Source organism: Phyllobates terribilis, unplaced genomic scaffold (genome assembly GCF_046119375.1).
Source record: "Phyllobates terribilis strain yellow unplaced genomic scaffold, ASM4611937v1 Scaffold_4__5_contigs__length_816908805, whole genome shotgun sequence".
NCBI lineage: Eukaryota > Metazoa > Chordata > Amphibia > Anura > Dendrobatidae > Phyllobates > Phyllobates terribilis.
Window position 1 is genome coordinate 511,224,205 of NW_027362764.1, and position 25,398 is coordinate 511,249,602.

Here is a 25,398-nt window from a genome sequence, read left to right on the forward strand (position 1 = left end):
CTATTTAATGAAGCTGCCAGTTGAGGAGCTGCGAGGCGTCGATTTCTCAAACTAGAGACTCTAATGTACTTGTCTTGTTGCTCAGTGGTGCAGCGGGGTCTCCCACTTCTCTTTCTACTCTGGTTAGAGCCTGTTTGTGCTCTCCTCTGAAGGGAGTAGTACACACCGTTGTAGGAAATCTTAAGTTTCTTGGCAACTTCTCACATGGAATAGCCTTCATTTCTAAGAACAAGTATACTCTGTCGAGTTTCACGTGAAAGTTCGCTTTTTCTGGCCATTTTGAGAGTTTCATAGAACAAACAAATGTAATGCTCCAGATTCTCAAGTAGCTCAAAGGAAGGTCAATTTTATAGCTTCTCAAATCAGCCAAACCATTTTCAGCTGGGCTAAAATACTTGTGCAAGGGTCTTCTAGGGTTTTCTAAACATCCATTAGCCTTCTTACACAGTTAGCAAACACAATGTACCATTAAAACACTGGAGTGGTAGTTGTTGGAAATGGGTTGCTTTGGTGCTGGTAAAGTGGAAGATTTCTACAAGGTAAATGGGATTTTGAATAAGGAAGGCTATCACTCCATTTTGCAACGCCATGCTATACCCTGTGGACAGCGCTTGATTGGAGCCAATTTCATCCTATAAGAGGACAATGACCCAAAGCACACCTCCAATTTATGCATGAACTATTTAGGAAAGAAGCAGGCAGCTGGTATTCTATCTGTAATGGAGTGGCCAGCGCAGTCACCTGATCTCAAACCCATTGAGCTGTTGTGGGAGCAGCTTGACCGTATGATATGCAAAAAGTGCCCATCAAGCCAATCCAACTTGTGGGAGGGGCTTTAGGAGGCATGGGGTGAAATTTCTCAAGATTACCTCAGCAAATTAACAGCTAGAATGCCAAAGGTCTGCAATGCTGTAATTGCTGCAAAGGGAGTATTCTTTGACGAAAGCAAAGTTTGAAGGAGAAAATTATTCTTTCAAATCAAAATCATTATTTCTAACCTTGTCACTGTCTGCACTATATTTTCTATTCATTTTGCAACTCATTTGATAAATAAAAGTATGAGTTTTCATGGAAAACACAAAATTGTCTGGGTGACCCCAAACTTTTGAATGGTAGTATATATATATATATATATATATATATATATATATATATATATATATATACAGTACAGACCAAAAGTTTGGACACACCTTCTCTTTTAAAGATTTTTTCTGTATTTTCATGACTATGAAAATTGTACATTCACACTGAAGGCATCAAAACTACGAATTAACACATGTGGAATTATATACTTAACAAAAAAGTGTGAAACAACTGAAAATATGTCTTATATTCTAGGTTCTTCAAAGTAGCCACCTTTTGCTTTGATGACTGCTTTGCACACTCTTGGCATTCTCTTGATGAGCTTCAAGAGGTAGTCACCGGAAATGGTCTTCCAACAATCTTGAAGGAGTTCCCAGAGATGCTAAGCACTTGTTGGCCCTTTTGCCTTCACTCTGCGGTCCAGCTCACCCCAAACCATCACGATTGGGTTCAGGTTTGGTGACTGTGGAGGCCAGGTCATCTGGCGTAGCACCCCATCACTCTCCTTCTTGGTCAAATAGCCCTTACACAGCCTGGAGGTGTGTTTGGGGTCATTGTCCTGTTGAAAAATAAATGATGGTCCAACTAAACGCAAACCGGATGGAATAGCATGCCGCTACAAGATGCTGTGGTAGCCTTGCTGGTTCAGTATGCCTTCAATTTTGAATAAATCCCCAACAGTGTCACCAGCAAAGCACCCCCATGCCATCACACTTCTTCCTCCATGCTTCACGGTGGGAACCAGGCATGTAGAGTCCATCCGTTCACCTTTTCTGAGTCGCACAAACACACAGTGTTTGGAACCAAAGAACTCAAATTTGGACTCATCAGACCAAAGCACAGATTTCCACTGGTCTAATGTCCATTCCTTATGTTCTTTAGCCCAAACAAGTCTCTTCTGCTTGTTGCCTGTCCTTAGCAGTGGTTTCCTAGCAGCTATTTTACAATGAAGGCATGCTACACAAAGTGTCCTCTTAACAGTTGTTGAAGAGATGTGTCTGCTGCTAGAACTCTGTGTGGCATTGACCTGGTATCTAAACTGAGCTGCTGTTAACCTGCGATTTCTGAGGCTGGTGACTCGGATAAACTTATCCTCAGAAGCAGAGGTGACTCTTGGTCTTCCTTTCCTGGGGCAGTCCTCATGTGAGCCAGTTTCTTTGTAGCACTTGATGGTTTTTGCAACTGCACTTGGGGACACTTTGAAAGTTTGCCCAAATTTTCAGACTGACTGACCTTCATTTCTTAAAGTAATGATGGCCACTCGTTTTTCTATACTTAGCTGCTTTTTTCTTGCCATAATACAAATTCTAACAGTCTATTCAGTAGGACTATCAGCTGTGTATCCACCTGACTACTGCACAACACAACTGATGGTCCCAACCCCATTTATAATGCAGGAAATCCCACTTATTAAACCTGACAGGGCACACCTGTGAAGTGAAAACCATTTCCGGTGACTACCTCTTGAAGCTCATCAAGAGAATGCCAAGAGTGTGCAAAGCAGTCATCAAAGCAGAAGGTGGCTACTTTAAAGAACCTAGAATATAAGACATATTTTCAGTTGGTTCACACTTTTTTGTTAAGTATATAATTCCACATGTGTTAATTCATAGTTTTGATGCCTTCAGTGTGAATGTACAATTTTCAAAGTCATGAAAATACAGAAAAATCTTTAAATGAGGTGTGTCCAAATTTTGGTCTGTACTGTATATATATTTATACACCGTATTCTGTGGATTATAAGATGCACCGGTTTATAAGACGCACCCCAAATTTTGGGGAGGAGAATAGGAAAAAAAATGTTTTTTTTTTAATAAACCGGTGTATGTTATAATCAGCTTGCCTTGCAAGGCCGAGGTGTTGATGGAGCGGGGTCCCAGGTGGCAGGGTTGAGGCAGGACAGGGTGTTCGGAGCCAGGAATCGGGAGATCGCTGCTGCTGGGAGATCGCTGCTGCCAGGAGATCGCTGCTGCTAGAAGCTCCTGCCTTCCGGCAGAGGCAGGAGTTGGAAGATGGCTGCGGGGCCCCATTCTGCGGGGCATGCTCAGATTGAGACCCGGCACCGTGATCTCGGCTCCCAAGATCTCAACTGCACATGCGCCGCCTCTGGTGGCCATTTTCCTGGAGCCCGCCGCATAGGAAAGTATGGAAACTTTGGTGCTCCAGCTTTTACAAAATGTCGGCGGAGCCCCCGCAGCACCGAACACCTACTACAAGCAAGAGGCCCACAGCATGGGGCCCGCAGCATAAGGCCAGTAACAAAGGGCCCGCTGCATGGGGTCCACTGCATGGGGCCCGCTGCATGGGGCCCGCAACATGGGGCCTGCAGACATCTCCTGACTCCTGCCTCTGCTGGAAGGCGGAAGCTTCTGGCAGCAGCGATCTCCCAGCAGCAGCGATTTCCCGGCAGCAGCGATCCTGGGATCCCGCTCCACCAACGCCAGTAAGCGTATTCGGATTATACAGTTCGGATTATAAAATGTATCCCCAATTTGGGGGAAAAAGTGTGTCTTGTAATCCAAAAAATATGGTATATATATATATATATATATATATTTATTTATATTTATATATATATAATGCATAATAGTAAGGTGAGCACAAATATGAAATTGTTGACCTTGGAATCTTCTCTCACAATATAATGTCTAAGTAACTTGCCTGATTTCGATTAGGAGAAAGAAGGACTGGATTTTAGAGGTTTTCTAATGAAGGCAAGCCATGTACAGTCCGACTTACTGGCACCCATGCAGTTTAAAGCAAACCTATCAGCAGGATTTTGCTAAGTAAACTACAGGCAGTGTCATGTTGGGGCTGCTGCACTGATTAATATGATACCTGAGGTGAAGAAATCCGTCTTGTGGTTCTTGTGTAATCAGTGTTTGCAGTTTTGAGTTAATGATATGCTCGTGCTCCGGGGCGGGACTGTCCTTGGTGCTCTAGTCCAGATCAGCAAGAAAACATGATTTTTTTTTATTTTTCATATCACTATATTAAAAATACATCAGAAATCTTTCAACTTTAATACTAATAGTAGTCTCATACTTCCTGTTCAGCACATGGATATTAATAGCAATTCTCTAAAGGCCCCCACACACATTAGATTAATGTCGTCTGAACCTGCCAATATTGACCAACAGCTTAACGTGTATGGGGGTCATCATCAGGCATGTCCCGTTTCAGACTGTCAATTGCTTTGTTGTCCTGGAGATAAGACATAAATGTCGACGGATTTCTCATTTTTTGGCTGAACGAGCACTCCTGTATATGGGAGAACCGGTTGAGATGGCTCTTGGCCGAATGATCGCCTGAAGCTTCGTTCAGCTGACAGACATCTAATGTGTATGGCTAACTTTACTCAGACCCTATTTGTTTTTATAGATTCTTAATCTCTAATCTGGACAAATATCAATGTGCCCTGCACATGAAGTAAGACACGTAGCTTATCAGAAGAACTATAATTTCTAATTTGAGGTATTTTACTAATATTATTATTACTACACCTATTACATATTGGCATATGATCTTAGAGATAGGAATATCCCTTTAATATAACAAGCAGATTTAAATATTAGGTCATATTCTATTAATACGTTCCAATTTAACTTCCCGATCCTTTGTTTTCCTAGTTGATGTAAGAACAGAGATGCCTCCCACTTTTTACTATACTTATCCTCTCAACACATGTTAGATGCTGGCTACATTACAAAGACGGCTTCTAAGAACTAACGACAGCGGCTAGAGCTGAGGTCTGATCAATGCCCATAACTATTTAAATGCCAGTGTGACATTGGTATTTAAGTGGTGTGATTTCCGGTGCTCACTGGCATCGACTGCCTTTGCCCCCTGTGACGCAATTATCAGGCAACAATGAGTTACCATGGCAGCTGAGGACATGCTAAAGGACCCCTCTGCTGCCATCTTGGTCCTCCTGTGAAGCTAAGCCACAAGGTCATCTTCATAGAAATCGTGATTATCACCATATACTTAAGTCAGTATATAGTATAAGTAATCAAACAATTGCAGACGAAAGTTCCCTAAGGGGAATAAAAACTAATATAAAAAAAATTATGTATACGTATATGACCTATATGTATAATGTGCATACGTACATATGTTTATGTATATATATATATATATATATATATTTATATATATATATTTATATATATGTATATATATTAAAATTTGAATCACCCTCCTTTTCCTTCATTAAAAAACATAAAAAATAACAAACTTGGTATCTCCTCATTGCAAAAGTCCAGTCTAAATATAAAATTAAGTACATAGTAGGCATTGTATTTCAGAAAAAGCAAAATGTCAGAATTACATTTTATTGGTCACCACACCTCCATACAAAAATTCACTAAAAAGTGATCAAAATGTCATATATACTCCAAATTGATATCAGTAAAACCGTCAGCTTCCCACAGAAAAAGCAAGTTCTCCAATATAACAATTGATGGAAGAATATAAATTTTACAGATCTCGAAATGACGACAAAAACTATATTTTTAAAAAAAAACTTCCGATTTTTTATTTCATTACTTAAATAAAAAAGCAATAAAAGTTTGGTATCGTCTTAATCATACTGACCTAGAGAATAATGCTGCAATATAATTTATCATCTGGAATTAGTACATAAGTCACCTTATCATTTGTATAAATTAGTGCTCTGTCTGGTAACACTATATTGACAGAATATTTTATTATTCAGGTTCGGTTCATGTTTGGATGGTTCTGATGATGGTGGAATCATGGCATTCCCTGGCAGGCGAGAAGATGCTGGAAGATGTTTGCATTGGAGAAACTCAGGTAATATTTTGAGAAGAATGGATCCAAATTTTTTATTTGTTCTAGATTCAGTTTCCCCTTAATATTTTGTAAGCAATTCCAGTTATTCTCAACAGTAACTTCAAGGTCTCTTTTGAAAAACGTTAAACAAGACAAATATTGAACTTGTGAGGGCTTGGCCATAGCAGCAATGTTCTGATAATTATGTCAGGATATAAGTCACGATAGCAATATCTATCACAATATTTAGTTCCACTAGAAACATTGCTAAGCAAGAGTTCCCCTGTAGTAAGCCAACTATAGTGTCATCCCTTCAGGCTAAGTTCACACTGCTTCGGTTATAAAAAGATGGATTCTAATGGCAATAGGGGCGTTTTGGGGTTTAATCAATATTTGGATTTTTTCCATGAATGCCAATAGGAAACGGGCCTAACAGTGACAGTAACAAAGTCAGGGGCAGACATATTATTGGTGCAATAAAGGGGGTCAAAGGGTAAGGGGGCCCACTTCCACCTCCAAAACAGCAAGCAGCTTTTGTCACTGACACAAAGAGGGATCCATATACTATTCTTGCATGGGGCTCTCTTCTATCTGTGTCCGTTGCTGCACAAAGTCCAAGGCCAGCCTTAGTGTCCCACTATACAGAGATAGGTATATTGCCCCTTGTCATAGAGAAAAATTGTAAAATCCATAAAGACATCTTCGGAGAGGGGACATATCACCCTCACATTGAACATATGGGATTTATTATAACTGGGGAAGTGAAAAAGAGCTGATACTTCAACCTCAATTGAAGTAGGACCTCCTGTCTCGAACAGATAATTACCACAGAGGATTTGATGAGAACCAGCCAACAAACCAAGGATTCATGCACTCAGAGTCGGAGAAGTACAGGGGCTTCCTCTGTACAAAAGAATTAACTTCCTCTGTTTAAAGGAGTTATCTCCGATGCACTGGAGCCAGTGGTCAGTGATAAATATTGGGCTTTGCATCGATCCGACATTTATGGGAGATATACAGTACAGACCAAAAGTTTGGACACACCTTCTCATTTAAAGATTTTTCTGTATTTTCATGACTTTGAAAATTGTACATTCACACTGAAGGCATCAAAACTATGAATTAACACATGTGGAATTATATACTTAACAAAAAAGTGTGAAACAACTGAAAATATGTCTTATATTCTAGGTTATTCAAAGTAGCCACCTTTTGCTTTGATGACTGCTTTGCACACTCTTGGCATTCTCATGATGAGCTTCAAGTGGTAGTCACCGGAAATGGTCTTCCAACAATCTTGAAGGAGTTCCCAGAGATGCTTAGCACTAGTTGGCCCTTTTGCCTTCACTCTGCGGTCCAGCTCACCCCAAACCATCTCGATTGGGTTCAGGTCTGGTGACTGTGGAGGCCAGGTCATCTGGCGTAGCACCCCATCACTCTCCTTGGACAAATAGTCCTTACACAGCCTGGAGGTGTGTTTGGAGTCATTGTCCTGTTGAAAAATAAATGATGGACCAACTAAACGCAAACCGGATGGAATAGCATCCCGCTGCGAGATGCTGTGGTAGCCATGCTGGTTCAGTATGCCTTCAATTTTGAATAAATCCCCAACAGTGTCACCAGCAAAGCACCCCCACACCATCACACCTCCTCCTCCATGCTTCACAGTGGGAACCAGGCATGTAGAGTCCATCTGTTCACCTTTTCTGCGTCGCACAAAGACACGCTGGTTGGAACCAAAGATCTCAAATTTGGACTCATCAGACCAAAGCAAAGATTTCCACTGGTCTAATGTCCATTCGTTATGTTCTTTAGCCCAAACAAGTCTCTTCTGCTTGTTGCCTGTCCTTAGCAGTGGTTTCCTAGCAGCTATTTTACCATGAAGGCCTGCTGCACAAAGTCTCCTCTTAACAGTTGTTGAAGAGATGTATCTGCTGCTAGAACTCTGTGTGGCATTGACCTGGTCTCTAATCTGAGCTGCTGTTAACCTGCAATTTCTGAGGCTGGTGACTCGGATAAACTTATCCTCAGAAGCAGAGGTGACTCTTGGTCTTCCTTTCCTGGGGCAGTCCTCATGTGAGCCAGTTTCTTTGTAGTGCTTGATGGTTTTTGTAACTGCACTTAGGGACACATTCAAAGTTTGCTCAATTTTTCAGACTGACTGATCTTCATTTCTTAAAGTAATGATGGCCACTCATTTTTCTTTACTTAGAATTTGTATTATGGCAAGAAAAAAGCAGCTAACAGTCTATTCAGTAGGACTATCAGCTGTGTATCCACCAGACTTCTGCACAACACAACTGATGGTCCCAACCCCATTTATAAGGCAAGAAATCCCACTTATTAAACCTGACAGGGTACACCTGTGAAGTGAAAACCATTTCCGGTGACTACTTCTTGAAGCTCATCAAGAGAATGCCAAGAGTGTGCAAAGCAGTCATCAAAGCAAAAGGTGGCTACTTTGAAGAACCTAGAATATAAGACATATTTTCAGTTGTTTCACAGTTTTTTGTTAACTATATAATTCCACATGTGTTAATTCATAGTTTTGATGCCTTCAGTGTGAATGTACAATTTTCATAGTCATGAAAGTGCAGAAAAATCTTTAAATGAGAAGGTATGTCCAAACTTTTGGTCTGTACTGTATTTTCGGCATCATAGCGAAGGGACGAACATAGTGCGTTCACTCACATCACAGTAAGGCCAGCCAGAGATCTACAACTTAATATCGGAAAGATGGATGCTGCTATCTATGCCATGTTTAACCTCTATAGAAAGGTAAAATCGTGATAAGAAACATGACCACGATATCTCCCGCCTGGGACTTGCAGGGGTGAAAATATCATGAAAGTTGGGGATCTCATGAGCTTCTAAAAGACATAGCACATCCCACGACCAGCCCCCATATGAGCTCACCAATGGGAGGTATATGGATGTAACCTTGATCTAATAAAAATCACAGTATGGGTTTCGGTTATTTTTTAGTTCTGAAAGGTACAGCTTGCTGTAGTTCTGTCTGTTTTCCTATGGAATACCTCCCTCCGCTAAGCCTAAGCTCTTATCTGTTTCCGTGACAAAGGTTTAATACTTTTTCTTTTGTTATCCCTTTTATATTATGTAATTATATTTATCATATTGATTTTTTCGAATTTTGTAACATATATGTATATTTTTTATAAACACTGCCTACCTTTCCGTATTAAATATATAAAATTTAATAGCTCTGTTCTTGCTCTGTAAACCCCACCCATTAAGCCATATGCTACCCGTAGTGGGTGTCCAATAGGCTTGTATAAATATTTGGTGGTGGCAGCTAGTAGTTTCTTTTGTTATTGTTGACTTGTCAGTGATCATATTGGGATATATATATTCCATGCGTTGGAATCGGAGGTGTATATACCATACGCTCACTGTTAGTTCCCCAGTAACCAGCCTAGTAGTGTAAGCAGCCGTGGCCTCGTCCATCACTCGTCAGTCAACTGCGTAATTGTCCTGTTGATTGAGATAGCGGAGATGCCCCTTTCTTCTTGCATTACCACCTTACACATTGTAGTGTCATTATGCTCTTAGCAATAGGGAGTTAATGATGTGTGAACAGCCAATCACTAATCACATTTACAGAGGATTTTTTTTTGGTGGCTTTAATATACGAAATTCAGGTCTGCTCGGCTTCCTTGTACAGTAGAATGAACTGTATACAGATGCATTCCAGCCAAGGACAATCTTTTGACACCTGTCGAGTCAATTGGGGTCTGGTCGCATTTTATTGTGCATGCTAAACGCATTTTGCCAGCATACACGTAAACTTAGGGGGGCAGACACACCATTGGTGCAACCTGTGCAGCTGCACAGGGGCCCAAGTGGTAGGGGGCCCATTTTTACCTCCAAAGCAAGAGGAACTGTGCATTATGATGAGCTATTGGTCTGCAAAGGGCTCATATATTGATCTTAAACAGGGGCCCTTTTCTTTCCCAGCGTGTAGAGTGTAGAGCAGGGACACTATGTGAACTTAGACTTACTGCGGCAGACGAAGATACAAAAAATCTGCAGATACAATTTGCCGAGCTGTAAGTGAAAGCAGCTGCCAAAATAGCATATTGGTAATTTTAATTTCCAATATTCCCATATCATAGCGATCCCAATTCTAAACATTCACATAGGAAATTGTCTCATTAGATAAACACATCTACCAAATCAGTTAAGGGTTAAGTAAGAAAGTTTCCATCTCATCCATCGGCTCCTGCTTGCTTTTACTGTACTCACAGATTGTGTTTATTTATTTGCATAACTGTCATATTAAGCTTCCTAATTATGAAGACAATTGTGTGCGATATTAAAAGCTAATTGTCTCTTTGTGACTAGGAGGCTCTGATGAGGATTGTTTTCTCCATGCACATCTTGTACTGTAATTTTCAGTTTTTGGATTGAGTTTTGGTTCGCACTGTTTATGCCCTTGTAACCTCCTCTGCTTTGCTTCTGCCAAGTATTTTAGCTAATAATAGAAGCAACTTGTCTTCTTTTTGTCAGAGAGCTGTAATGTATAATTCATGCCAACATTTTATTTTGGGGCTTTGAAGCTTTTGATACTTGTAAGTAGTAACAGCTTTAATTGAGAATAAGGCAAAAAAAAACCTTATTTTTAATAATTTATAACTACCTCTCTTTTATAAAGATTGATGTTGGTCTATATACAACTTAGCAGCCATATTACTGTGGTTGAAGAATTACTTTTTGGTGTCTTTTCCATTGTCTAGACTTTAGTTTGTACCATAAAATTTAAGAGGTACCACATTCTCCTGTAAAATCTACAGTGGGACATTACATACATAGTTAAAGTGCATCAGTCATGAGTTTTGGCAAGTTAATCAATATTAGTTTCTACATCTATAACATTCAGATATATGTCATTTTTAATGTCTTTTGTGACATTTTACTACATTTCAAGGCACACAATGCATTTTCTTGCTTTCTGTCCCCGCATGAAATTGAACTAAAATGCATGAAAATTCGGAAGTAAATTCAAGATCAAATTTTTAAAGATTTTTTGCTGATTTATTTTGTTGCACTTTTTTGTGTTTGTTTCCTGCAAAAATTTTTAATTTGTTTTTTTTTGTAGTGCTTCCATCTCTTTATCTAGAACGGCACACCTACGGAAACACATGTAAAATGCCTTATAAAACACCTTAACACTTGTAAATGCATTTTTCATGTGCAAAAGGATTACCCAATATTGAAGTCTATCGTGAAAAAATCATGAAAAATGCAGTAAAATGCAGAAAGACTTGACATGTTGCAGACTTTAAAATCTATACTAATGTTCAATTACATTTTCTGCATAACTTGCATATGAATGAGTCTACAGTTGTGTTCAAAGAGAGTTTTACATAGATTTTTGAGCAGTTTCTGCTCTAAAATCAGCACCAAAAACCAATTCAAATAATTTTTGATTAAGCTTTCTGTTCATTTGAATTGGAAAACATACCTTTAGTCTAAATGGTTCTATTTCTTCCAATTATTTTTTTCTGCATTTAAAAAGGAGCAACATATATAAATTCTTAATGAGTTTCTGCTTGAAAAAAATGCTCCAAACTTGGCCACTGAATCAATAGAAGAAAAAAAAAAGTCTTGCTCAGAAACCCCCCCAAAAAGTGCTCAAAACAATATTGCAATTTATTGATTTTTCAGCCAGAAAATCCATGTCAGATCAAAATATTTTATTAGGCTTTACTATTCCATCCCACGTAGTTTAGCAAAAAGATGTCTTTGATTTTATTTTTTTTAACAATGAAACCAAATGTTGGATACAACTGTTGGAGGCGTCTGTGCAACATATATTTTATATTTTCTAGTATATATGGTTGATTGAGGTCATAAACGTAATGTGAACAAAACCTAATGCCTGGAGTTGCTAGAGTTGACACATATTCAGCAGAGAATGTCAGGTGATATTATTGACCAATCAGCTGCTAAATTCTGTATTTTAAGAGGCCTAGACAAGGACAAAATTCTTCTTAAACACTTATTAGCAGAGATTTTGCTTTTCTACATAGATTAAGTTAATCTGAGATGCAGGATAATTTACTGGAAGAAAATCTCAGTCACATAAAGCAAAATATGTTTAGTAAAGGGTTCTTTAATGAGTCCTGAAAAAAGATAAAAACAGCAATTTGTTGATAGACATTTTTTAGGCTCCTCCTAGATACCTTATTTTTCGGACTATAAGACGCACCGGACCATAAGACGCACCTAGGTTTTAGAGGAGGAAAATAGAAAAAAATGTAAGCAAAAAATGTGGTCATGATGCCCTGTTAAGGGGGAGGGGGTCTGCTGCTGACACCGTTATAGGGGTAATGTCCCCCAATTCTGTTAATATCCCCCATCCTGGTATATATGGCCCCCTCCTTCCTGTTATATGTGGCCCTCATCCCCATCCTGATATGCATGGCACCCCAATCCACCATCCTGTTATGCATGGCACCCCAATCCCCCATCCTGGTGTGCATGTCCCCCTCATACCTCTTCCTGGTATGTATGGCACCCTTCATCCTGTTATGTATGGCCCCCTCACACCCATCCTGGTATGTATGGCACCTTCATCCCTCTTCCTGGTATGTATGGTACCTTCATTCTTCTTCCTGGTATGTATGGCACTCCTCATCCCTGTATGTATGGCCCCCTTCATCCTGGTATGTATGGCCCCCTTTATCCGTGTATGTTTAGCCCACCCTTATCCTTCATCCCTGTATGTATGGCACCCCTCATCCTGGTATGTATGGCCCCCTTCATCCCTGTATGTATGGCCCCCCTCATGCCTCATCCCTGTATGTAGGGCCCCTCTCATGCCTCATCCCTGTATGTTTGGCCCCCCTCATCCTTGTATGCATGGCCCCCCTCATCCCTGTATGTATGGCCCCCTCATCCTGGTATGCTTGGCACCCCCTCATCCCCGTCAAGCTGCACAGAAAAAAAATAAACAATCATACTCACCTCCTCTCTCTTCCAGCGCTGTGTTCTGCTCTGTGCCAGAGTAGTCACTGCTCCCCACGCCGGGACTGCGTGCATGGGGAGCTGTAACCATTCATTCTCCCTAATAGTGCGCACACTTGAGCTGCAGCGCGGCTCCTGCTGCGCTCGGCGGTCAGCGTGCCCGCTATTAAAGGCCATGAATATTCACCATACTCATGGGAGTGGTGAATAGTGGTGTGCTGGAGGAGACACAGTGCTGGAGGAGAGAGAAGGTGAGTATGAAAGTTTATTTTTTTTCTGTACAGTGTGACGGGGATCAGGGGGTGCCAAGCATACCTGGATGAGGGGGTCATACATACAGGGATGAAGAGGGCCATGCATACCAGGATGAGGGATGAGGGGGGCCATACATACAGGGATAAAGGGTGCCATACATACCAGGAGCCGCGCCGGTTATTAAGGAAAATTAATATTCACTGCTCCCCACGCCCATGGGCGTAAGGAGCAGTGAATATTAATTTTCTTTAGTAGCAGGCACCAGTGTAGGCTGCAGCAGGCGGCTGCTGCCTCCTGTGCTCCACTACTCAGCCACTGTCGCTTCCCCCACATCCCCCACCGCTCACAGCCACAGTATTTATGTAGATCGGACTATAAGGCGCACCCTCCACTTTCCTCCAAAATTTTGGAGGAAAAAAAGTGCGTCTTATAAATACGAAAAATACGGTACATATTTAAAAGTGGCCTCTGATGAAGCAAAGAAACAGGAGGGTTACATAGACAGCTGTACCTTGGAATGGCTGGGGTGCGGAAGGTCCGTACTTGTTTTTTTCCATACAACTATAGGCCCAATTTTTAAAATGTAAAGGGATGGACAAGCTCTTTAATGACTTCTTTCTTCTTCTTAACGGGTATATCGAACATATAATGTAAATTGTTACTGAATGCAGCTTTGCAGATTTATATACATGTGATTTCAAGGCCTGTGAAAAGCTTTTTTTTAATCAAATGTTTTTTATTAATTTTTATAAAGATTTTCACAAAGGTAAAAAAAACAAAAAAAATAACAACCAGACAAACATTGGAGAAACACAGTTCTTCACCCCCCAACCTTAAGAAACATTAAACATGAGTTATTTATACATCCTGGCTCTGCAAAACCAGCAAGGTCTGTGAAAAGCTTGGTGATAAAGGGCACTGTGGTTATGCTCTATGGTTGGTACTTACAATGCAAATAGACCTTTGGTATAGTGTGACGTTAATTACAGTCTAAATAATGAAAACCATTTTTCTTCTTGGAAAAGCAAAAAGTCAAATTCATGATACAGAACATAGTCAAACTCAAATTAAAATCTGGTGAAAATGATGCCTATTAACCACCAAAAAGATGATTTTAAGAAAATGTCAGAAAACTCCTTAAAGAGAATCTGTCAACTGGCTTTTACTAGCCCATCTAAGAGCAGCATGATATAGGAGCAGAGACCCGGATTCCTTTAACATATCACATACTGGGCTGTATGTGATCAATCACTGATTTATCTGCTGGTGATCTCCCAGTTCTCTGAATACTGATCTCTGTATAACCCCACCCCCAGCACTGATTGGCAACTTTCTGTGTACACTGTGCATAGGCAGAAAGCTGCCAATCAGTGTGTGTGTGTGGGGGGTGTATACAGAGCTCATGAATAAGGAGGACTACCTGGCAGCAGGTTTACTAGTCCTTTAGTGATAATGTCTTGCAGATATAACAGTGATTTTATTAAAAAAAAATACAGCAAGCAGCCCAATAAGTGACATATCACTGGAATCAGGGTCTCTGACTCTGCATTATGCTGCTCTCAGATTACGGGACACATTCCCTTTAAATTTTGGACAATCTCTTTTCAATTTTAGATCTTATAAAATCAATCTAATTAGCTGGGTTCCATAACTGATATAGGTTGGAATAATACATTTTTATGCCTTTTTCATCTGCACTATGTAATTTCATTCGACACTGGACATTGAGCTGCAAGCAACAAAGGGGACCCTATCTCCTCTCTCGTTTTTAGTTCTGAATCTTTTATGAAAGTTATAAAGGGGTTGTCACTAAATATGAAAGGTCTATCCTTTCCAAACTAGTGATAACTATCGGGACAGTCTCTACTCAGATGAAAAAATCTTCCATATTATGATTTAACTGAAAAGACACTATTGCTTTATGAAGTTCAATTTTTAATATCGTAAAACAATAGGAATACCCAAGCCTGAGCTTCACGACTACCCCTTACCCGATGTATATGTAGAATGAATATGTCTATATTAACTTACTCATGGGGTCAGCAGATAAGACATAATTTTAAACTCCGGACTGCATGTATTAAAGCAAATGGCATGTGTGAGATTAAAATTCCAAGTTGTGAAGGTCATTGAAGAATTACTGAGAATAGTTTGATCCTTAGAGTGCTGAGATCACAGATATGTAATATGATTTATCTAGTATTCCCTTGGAGCCATATAATTCGTTCCTCTGAGGTACAGGTAAGAGGTACTTTGTCATGTGGTCCGGTAGACAGTGCATCAATGTGAACAATATGTTTACTGACCTCACGTGTCATAATCCAAAAGATTCTTACACCGTTCAATGTTCACTGTCAAAGTCATCAGGATTTACTGTCTGGATGTATTAAAGTTTTATGGTTGATTCCTTCATGATTAAAACATTTTGAAATCATTTTATATAAAATGTAATGTTTAAAGAGGTTGTCACATGTTTGTTCTTCAGGAGACACTGCTCCTCAGCCTCCTGGTTTCCTGCTATCAGGGAAGGGGTGGAACGGTGCGCTACTGAAGATTGACAGTTCATGTGGGCGGCATGGCTAAACTGCTGGCCCAAACTGTGCTGTGTCCAATGATGAAAACAGAACCAGCTTTGTCTCTGCAGCATTAAAGAAGCACAAAGGCTCAGCGATCCGTCAGAACAATTCTTGCAGCTGTATAGCGATCAGCTTGCAAGCACGCGCTCCTTGTCTAGGAAACCGGCTGCTGCAGAGGTAGCTGGTAACCTAGCCGACAAGCTGTCATCTATAAAATTAAAAATCTATTTCAAGAAGAAATTGCAAAGTTTCTTGTTTTTATAAGCATTGTCCAATTTTGACCATTTATTGACATGAGACAACCTCTTTAAATGCAAGTTTAAATGACATTTATGTTAGGTCCGTGTATTAGATGGTCCTGTAGTGAGCACAAAGTATAAGATCTTTTCATTAATTGGTAATAACAAATACTTAAGGCCCCCATATACATTAGACTAATGTCGGACGAACCAGCCAATATCGACGAGTTCGGCTGACAACCTGGGTTTGCGGCCCTGGCCAACTGATTGTCAGGGGAAATGACAATCAAACATATCAGATTTTGTACTGCTGTCACTTTGTTCTCCTGGAGATAAGCTGCCACCAGACATGCCTGGTGATGGCTCCCACATAAAGAAAACTGGAACACTTGACTGAACAAGTGCTCCTGATTATAGAAGAGCCATCCGAAATAGCTTCCAGCTGAATGATTGGCCAACGTCTCGTTTGACTGACAGCCATCTAATGTGTATGGCCGGCTTACCTCTGCATTACTCAAAATTTCTTCAGATCAAAAATGTAAATGATACAGACCAATTTTAGCGTCCTGTAATAGTCTTACAACAAGTCAGTCACCAAGTTTGATATCATAACAAAAGCAAGCTATTGGTGTAGTTGCCCTCCACTTATAGAGAATCCTGCTTAGCTGGTTGTCTCAGAGTAGTCTAGTACAAACCTCGCTGGGGAAGCAGATAGATGGGACCTCATTCATCAAGACCGGCGTTGTTCACACCACTCTTGTTGAGGAGATATGCTGGAGTCAGATGCTTCCGATTCATGAAGAAGCATTCGCCTCTTCATGAATCGGGAACATTGGACAAGTGGCGTACACATCTGTGTGCGCCTCGCCGCAAATCCTACTACAGTCTCTGCTGAAGTAAGATTTGTGGCCTAGCAAATGCCTCATGCCCCCATTTAACCCCAGATCCGCACGCTTTGTTGGAGCTGGACGAAAATGGCGTAGAACGCCAAAAGTCACAAAGTTTAGCACAGCTTCGAGTTGCACTAAAACTATGCAAGTTTTCAAAGCTGTTTACGCCAGAATACTGGGTAAAAGCTTCAATTAATCTCGAGTAATCTATCATTCAAATAGAAAGATTATTTAACAAGGCTTACTTTCTAATGGCAACTCAAACCCAATTTTGGGGTGTTTCCTGGCAGGTTCATATACAGTCATGGCCAAAAGTTTTGAGAATGACACCAAAATTATATCTTCACATGATCTGCTGGCCTCTGGTTTTTATTAGTGTTTGTCTGATGTTTATATCACATACAGAAATATAATTGCAATCATATTATGAGTACCAATAGGTTATATTGACAGTTAGAATGAGTTAATGCAGCAAGTCAATATTTGCAATGTTGCCCCTTCTTCTTCAAGACCTCTGTAATTCTCCCTGGCATGCTCTCAATCAACTTTTGGACCAAATCCTGACTGATAGCAGTCCATTCTTGCATAATCAATGCTTGCATTTTGCCAGAATTTGTTGGTTTTTGTTTGTCCACCCGTCTCTTGATGATTGACCACAAGTTCTCAATGGGATTAAGATCTGGGGAGTTTCCAGGCCATGGACCCAAAATCTCTATGTTTTGTTCCATGAGCCATTTAGTTATCACCTTTGCTTTATGGCAAGGTGCTCCATCATGCTGGAAAAGGCATTGTTGGGCGCCAAACTGCTCTTGGACGGTTGGGAGAAGTTGCTCTTGGAGGACATTCTGGTACCATTCTTTATTCATGGCTGTGTTTTTAGGCAAGACTGTGAGTGAGCCGATTCCCTTGGCTGAGAAGCAACCCCACACATGAATGGTTTCAGGATGCTTTACAGTTGGCATGAGACAAGACTGGTGGTAGCGCTCACCTCTTCTTCTCCGAATAAGCTGTTTTCCAGATGTCCCAAACAATCGAAAAGGGGATTCATCAGAGAAAATGACTTTGCCCCAGTCCTCAGCAGTCCACTCCCTGTACCTTTTGCAGGATATCAGTCGGTCCTTGATGTTTTTTCTGGAGAGAAGTGGCTTCTTTGCTGCCCTCCTTGAAACCAGCCCTTGCTCAAAGAGTCTCCGCCTCACAGTGCGTGCAGAAGCACTCACACCAGCCTACTGCCATTCCTGAGCAAGCTCGGAACTGCTGGTAGTCCGATCCCGCAGCTGAAACAGTTTTAAGATACGGTCCTGGCGCTTGCTGGTCTTTCTTGGGCGCCCTGGAGCCTTTTTGACAACAATGGAAGCTCTCTCCTTGAAGTTCTTGATGATGCGATAGATTGTTGACTGAGGTGCAATCTTTGTAGCTGCGATACTCTTCCCTGTTAGGCCATTTTTGTGCAGTGCAATGATGGCTGCACATGTTTCTTTAGAGATAACCATGGTTAACTGAAGAGAAACAATGATACCAAGAACCAGCCTCCTTTTAAAGTGTCCAGTGATGTCATTCTTACTTAATCATGACTGATTGATCGCCAGCCCTGTCCTCATCAACACCCACACCTGTGTTAATGGATCAATCACTAAAACGGTGTTAGCTGCTCCTTTTAAGGCAGGACTGCAATGATGTTGAAATGTGTTTTGGGGGTTAAAGTTCATTTTCTGGGCAAATATTGACTTTGCAAGTACAGTAATTGCTGTTAAGCTGATCACTCTTTGACATTCAGGAGTGAGCAAATTGCCATTGCAAAAAATGAAGCAGTAAACTTTGGAAAAATTACTATTGGTCTCATTCTCAATACTTTTGGCCAAGACTGTAGACCCACTGACGTGCTTTTATTACATTAAAGGGGTGTCCTGCTGCTCTGACTCATTAAGTATTAAGCCATGCTCTGTATGGAAAAAGGGTTGGCCTCAACTGATTGCACATGCATGGGCTATCCTAAGGATCAATTCATATTCCCTAAAAATAGTCTTTCATTTAAAGAGAATCGTTCATTTCTCCTTACTTGTCTATTTTAGTAAATAATTTTCCCTATAAAACAGCAATTATGAAGCATCTCTTCTTACAACTTCCATGATTGTTATATCACATGGAATACAATTATTCACTAAAACAGCCATTTCCGTACAGTTGACAGGTCGTCTTTAACAAAATGTATCACTCCCATTCAGAACCCTAAGTGAGCTGAGTTGTCACCCTTCTTACTCGGGGTCCTGTACGACAATGACAGATTTGCCATTCAGTAGTCTAAGAAAACTAAGTGACAACCACTGCGAAAACTGTATATCAAGTGTCATCCAGTTACTGATCCAAATACAGCCAAGAAATGGCTGAGTGCACATATTCATCACTTGATTATTCAACAAGTAATAATAATACTATTGTTGAAGTCATTTTTTACATTTTCAATTTTAGAATGATTTTAATGATAAATATTTCTATTTCCACAGTATGGTCGAATGAAAGGAAATCTGTAACGTTGCATGCAGTCTAGTCTGTGGGCAGCATGGTATAGAGAAGGAGAAGTTGAACAGAATTATGTATAGGTTTGTTAGAAGAGATTCAGTATAACTTGTAATGTATTCATTGAAATCTCTGGTGTCTGTATGCAAATAAGTCCAGTGGGCGGTCCTACTATTGATTGACAGCTACCTCTGCTTGCATAGTCTACTGGGAAAACTACTAGAACCCCCCACTTCACTCCTATACATCCAAACACCAAGAACTTCAATAAATAAAATTGAATAAAATGAATAAAATTTAAGTTTTACTGAAACTTTTCTTATAACAATATACAGTGCCTACAAATAGTATTCAACCCCCTGCAGATTTAGCTGGTTGACACATGCGGAATTAACTTGTCATTGTGACATTTGTACTGTAGATCAGCCTGGAAGTGGGAAATGCACTGCAGCAAATTTTGTTCTTTTTTTTTTTTTTTTTAAAACGTAAAAAGTTAATTCAGAGTGTCATTTATTATTCAACCCCTCAAACCTCAAGAATTCTGTTTGGTCCCCCTAAAGTATTAAGAAGTAGTTCAGGCACCAAGAATAATGAGCTTCACATGTGTGGATTAAAGATCTCTTTTGCCAGCCTTTTCTGACTATTTAAGACCCTCCCCTAACTTGTGAACAGCACTCAGACATGGTCAACATGGGAAAGACAAAGGAGCATTCCAAGGCCATCAGAGACAAGATCGTGGAGGGTCACAAGGCTGGCAAGGGGTACAAAACCCTTTCCAAGGAGTTGGGCCTACCTGTCTCCACTGTTGGGAGCATCATCCGTAAGTGGAAGGCTTATGGAACTACTGTTAGCCTTCCACGGCCAGTACAGCCTTTGAAAGTGTCCTCCCGTGCCGAGGCCAGGCTTGTCCGAAGAGTCAAGGCTAACCCAAGGACAACAAGGAAGGAGCTCCGGGAAGATCTCATGGCAGTGGGGACATTGGTTTCAGTCAATACCATAAGTAACGTACTCCACCGCAATGGTCTCTGTTCCAGACGAGCCCTTAAGGTACCTTTACTTTCAAAGCGTCATGTCAAGGCTCGTCTACAGTTTGCTCATGATCACTTGGAGGACTCTGAGACAGACTGGTTCAAGGTTCTATGGTCTGATGAGACCAAGATCGAGATCTTTGGTGCCAACCACACACGTGACGTTTGGAGACTGGATGGCACTGCATACGACCCCAAGAATACCATCCCTACAGTCAAGCATGGTGGTGGCAGCATCATGCTGTGGGGCTGTTTCTCTGCCAAGGGGCCTGGCAATCTGGTCCGCATCCATGGGAAGATGGATAGCACGGCCTACCTGGAGATTTTGGCCAAGAACCTCCGCTCCTCCATCAAGGATCTTAAGATGGGTCGTAATTTCATCTTCCAACAAGACAACGACCCAAAGCACACAGCCAAGAAAACCAAGGCCTGGTTCAATAGGGAAAAAGTCAAGGTGTTGGAGTGGCCTAGTCAGTCTCCTGACCTTAACCCAATTGAAAACTTGTGGAAGGAGCTCAAGAATAAAGTCCACATGAGACACCCAAAGAACCTAGATAACTTGGAGAAGACCTGCATGGAGGAGTGGGCCAAGATAACTCCACAGACCTGTGTCGGCCTGATCAGGTCTTATAAAAGACGATTATTAGCTGTAATTGCAAACAAGGGTTATTCCACAAAATATTAAACATAGGGGTAGTATAATAATTGACCCACACTTTTATGTTTAAAATTTAATAAAATTCAACTGAGCAACATAACGTTTTGGTTTGTAAGATTTATGCTTCTGTTCATAAAACCTACTCTCGTTTGCAGTTTGAAGGCTCTAACTTATTTGCATCTTATCAAACCAGCTAAATCTGCAGGGGGTTGAATACTACTTGTAGGCACTGTATATCAATCTGATCAGCTTCTCGTGCTCTATAACATCTTGCCTGCAGATCAGAGACCATTAGGTCACCATGTCAGGTATTCTTTAACTAGTTCACATCAGATAAAACCAAAGTAATGAGCCAGAGCATAAGTTGGTTTTGCTGTAGTTTCTTGTACTTTGTGCAAACAGGGGCATGGCTCCCCCTTTTCTGAGCTAGGCATTTCATCTATATAGATTCCCACAGGCAGGTGACTGAACAGTCAGGGCCGTGTACTGCTCTGCCCTTATCTATATTGAGGTCGGCCGACATAGGTTGAGGTTTAATACTAGAGACTGGATAGGACTGCCCCCGATTGGGTACACCTTGTCGTGGTGGGATGACTTTTACTCTTTTTTTATCAAAATAGTGTTAACTAATTACCCTCTGTTATTTAAATGTACTATCACTACTTATTTACTGATTACAGCGTATATGCTCATTTTGATTTTTTTGGGGGTTTGGTTTAAGTCAGTTGTCTCATTGGTTCAATATAATGTCCGTTTCATAATATATGTGGAAAATATCTGATTTACATAAAAACAGGAATATTTCAAAATAATTTTAATTCTGAATTTCAACAAACAGCCTGAAGCTTTATTTAATTTTAATGCTTTAAAGACATTATTATCTATCTAGACATAACCTTTTCTATTAGCAAATTATATAGCTTTGCAGCAGATGTTAAACTTCGCCTGCAGTGTGATACTGTAAAAGGATGTCGCTTAACCATTTATAAATTAGCCAATTTACTTCTGTAGCTCTTTTAATATTCAAGACTGATTTGCTTACAACTAATGACAGATTAGGATTTCCCTTCCACGAATACTGTGTTTTTTTCTTTGTATACATAAATTTATCATGATAGCTCAGTGCTTTTAAAAAATTTTTCTTTGAGATATTTTCCCAAATCTCCTTGTCCTTGTTTATCGTGCTTAGGATGTTCACAATTCATATGTAGGTTAATAATTCAGAGGGCTGCTTCAATATGGATGTGAGTAGTGCCAAAGGAGATTGAAGCAAATACAAGGTGCCCCCTGCAGTGCAGGACATACTTGAAATGTACTGTGCTACAAAAATTAAAAATGAGTTTTAGTGCTGTGCACATCAATTTGTATTACAATTTTTTATTTGATTTTTAGAACAGATCTTTTTTTTTTTTTATAACATTATGAATAAATTTAGATAGCTGAGAATCAGCTATCTCTTTGATAGTTTTGACAAGATGCATTTTCTATTCCTTGAAAACAAAATAATGATTTCATAACTTTTCTTGGTGAAAAAAAAATATTTGTCTTTAAAATGTTTTAGAAATTAAAATGTATAAACGCTATGTCCCTGATTCATCAAACGGTGGTGTAAAACTGTTTGAAATGTTGCAAAATTTCGAAAATGTCGGCTTTTTTTATGACAGTTCAGGTTAACTTTGCCATTTTATTGGAAAGTGTGCACAATTTAGCTCAGAGGAGTGTGGACAAACGTGGCTGACTTATTCAGCCTAATTTATGCCACAAAATTGGTGTAAATCATGACAGGAATGTACTACAGTCCTTGAGTAAAGTACATTTATTGCGGCGGAGCACTACAGCTCTCAAGATGCACCCAATTCAAGAGACCCACACCTCTTAAAGGGGTTGTCCTGGACTTTAACATTGATGGCCTACCCTTAGGATAGGTCATCAATGTCTGATCACTGGATGTGTGATAGATGGCACCCCAGTTGATCAGCTGTTCCCGCTGTTGGCCGCAGCCGGTACTGCTCAGTCACAAAGCTGCACAGCGCCATCGATGGAATAGTGGACTCAGCCAGGTACAGCACATCCACCCCTTATTAATTTGCATAGGGGGCGGATGTACAGTACCTGGCCTCAGCAGTTATATATGATGGTGCTGTGCAGCTCTGTAACTAACTAGTTCTGCTGCCAATACCAGGAACAGCTAATTGGTGGGGGGTGTCAGGTATCGCACCGCCATGATCTGATATTGATGATCACCTATCCTATTTATAGTTCTGAACAACCCCTTAAATAAATTGGCATATCTTACTCCAGCATACATAGCACCAGTCTTGATGTATCGGGTCCTATGTGTTTGATAATTAAAGTTTAATTTCTTATTTTAACGTCTACAGATAAATTTCATAATCTACTGTTTCAGTTTTAGACTGAAAAGCTTGTCAACATGTAGTTTGGCAAATTCCAGTCTGGCTTTTTTATGATTTTTCATGAGTTTAATTTTTTTAAAATTTCTGTGGAAGCAGGGTTGAAAAGCAATGTCTGACTTTCATTTGTTCATTTTCATAGATTTTTAATTGATTATTACTTTTGTCAGATTCAAGTTATTTCTGTGACCATTGTGGGGTTTTCTTTCATTAAACGAGGGGTACCAACAATTTTGACCACGTGTGAACCTCTCACATCTCCCACTCCACCTCATGCTAGCTGAAGTCCTGAGACATCTGACGCGCCCCTGGGCCTGTGTCGCGCTGCGGTGCGCACGCGGGAGCTTACCCGGAGCCGGATCCGTGGAGGGTTGTAGTCTCGTGGCGGTGACCCGGTCCGTGCCCAGGGAGTCAAACTGGACGGCAGTCTACTAGTAGTAAATAGTTGATGACTACGCCACCCGTTGAGTGCAGCCAGGGAGCTGCTGCTGCGGGGCAGACCGCTGAGGCCGATGGTAGGATTATGCAGCGTGATAGTATAACCCCCAACGGGAGGGGTATGGTCTCAGGGCAGCCGACATGGATGATGGGGGTAGCAGGAACCACTCAGAGACGGTACGGTGTAGTTCAGGGTCTTTACTGGTGACAATGATAGACCCTCCCGGAGTACTTGCTAGCGAACGGGGCCTGGTCAGTCCTTGAGCAGATGGGATCTCCCCTGGCCAGGCGTAGTTGTAGGCCTCCCAAACTGACTGTACTCTTCTGGCTACCTTGCTAGAAGCTGATGTAAGTAGCCCACGTCCCTGAGTGTACCGTGTGGTGCTCACCCGTATGGCCGGTGACTCGGGGCCTTCTAATGGCTTCCGCTCCACGATGGCGGTGCTGGTCCCACGCGTGTGACCGTTCCTTCGGGCTTCTGGGCTAGAGGACCTGAAATCCCCTGCCTGACGGATTCTGCTGCTGGGTAGGAGTTAGTCCCCACAGCCTCGGACTCCGGGTCCGGAAAGAAGTCTTCTTAGTCAGGGCGAGCTCTGCGGCTGCCAGCCCCTGACTCCTTGTAACTCTGCTGTTTCCTATGCTGCTTCTTGTCTCTACTCCACTTGTCTGACTCACCCTGCCTCAGCCCCGGGTTTATACAGGGGAAGTTCTTCCCCTCCCAAGACTGGGCAGGAGGTGTGGCATGCACAGGATCCCTGACCAAAGGACCTCCCACCTGCTCTCAGACATAACATTACATTACTGTGGAAAACCAGACCCCTGGGGTGCCACATTCCCCCCTAGTGAAATTTAGTACTCCGGGACTAAACACATTTAGAAAAACATAACAAGGCAAAAACATTAATAATACAATAAGAAAACATATAAAGATGGTTACGGCGTGTCCGCAACCGGGTGCAGTCTCTGAAGAGAGCAAGGTGTCCATTTCACCAACACAGGGAGACGTAACCAGGTAGGGGTCTGTCCTACCCCGAGTCCTTAACAGTCTCTAGTCCATCCTGGGTTACGCTCCAACTATGTACAAGGATTCCCGGTAAATCCACCAAGGATTCCTAAAAATAACTAGAAACACAAAATTATACACAAGCAACAAGACACAGAAAAACATAAATAAAACAATTTATACACTTTAAATTCTCCAGCGTGCGGGTAACTGGCCTCTAGTGGCCCGAGTGGACCTACGGAGCTGACTGTCTGGCCCTGAACTACAGGGTGTAGGAGCTGTCAAGGGTAAACTGGGCAGCTGTCTACCGGCTCTTTGTCTCACTAGGGGTACGGCAGGCTCACTATAAGCAGAGGGTTGATTCTCCTGTTCTGCTTGTGTGGAGTCTTCTGCCTCCTGGACCGGCTGTTCTTCCAGCTCTACCCGTTGCTCCGTAGGTTCTTGGGATGATGGTTGGAGGAAGGTGAGTACGGGTACCACAACTGCACCATTGACTTGAGTCCAAGACTGAGGGAA

General features: G+C 41.2%; 1 long non-coding RNA gene across 5 annotated transcripts in view; it reads left to right on the forward strand.

Moving 5' to 3' along the window:
- The window catches only part of LOC141265593 (uncharacterized), a 622,209-nt gene that overhangs the window by 286,488 nt on the left and 310,323 nt on the right, over nucleotides 1–25,398 (forward strand). For all 5 annotated transcript variants that reach the window (XR_012320126.1, XR_012320127.1, XR_012320129.1 and 2 more), the window contains one exon: nucleotides 5,804–5,901. This is a non-coding gene — a long non-coding RNA (uncharacterized lncRNA). The remainder of the gene's footprint in view (nucleotides 1–5,803; nucleotides 5,902–25,398) is intronic.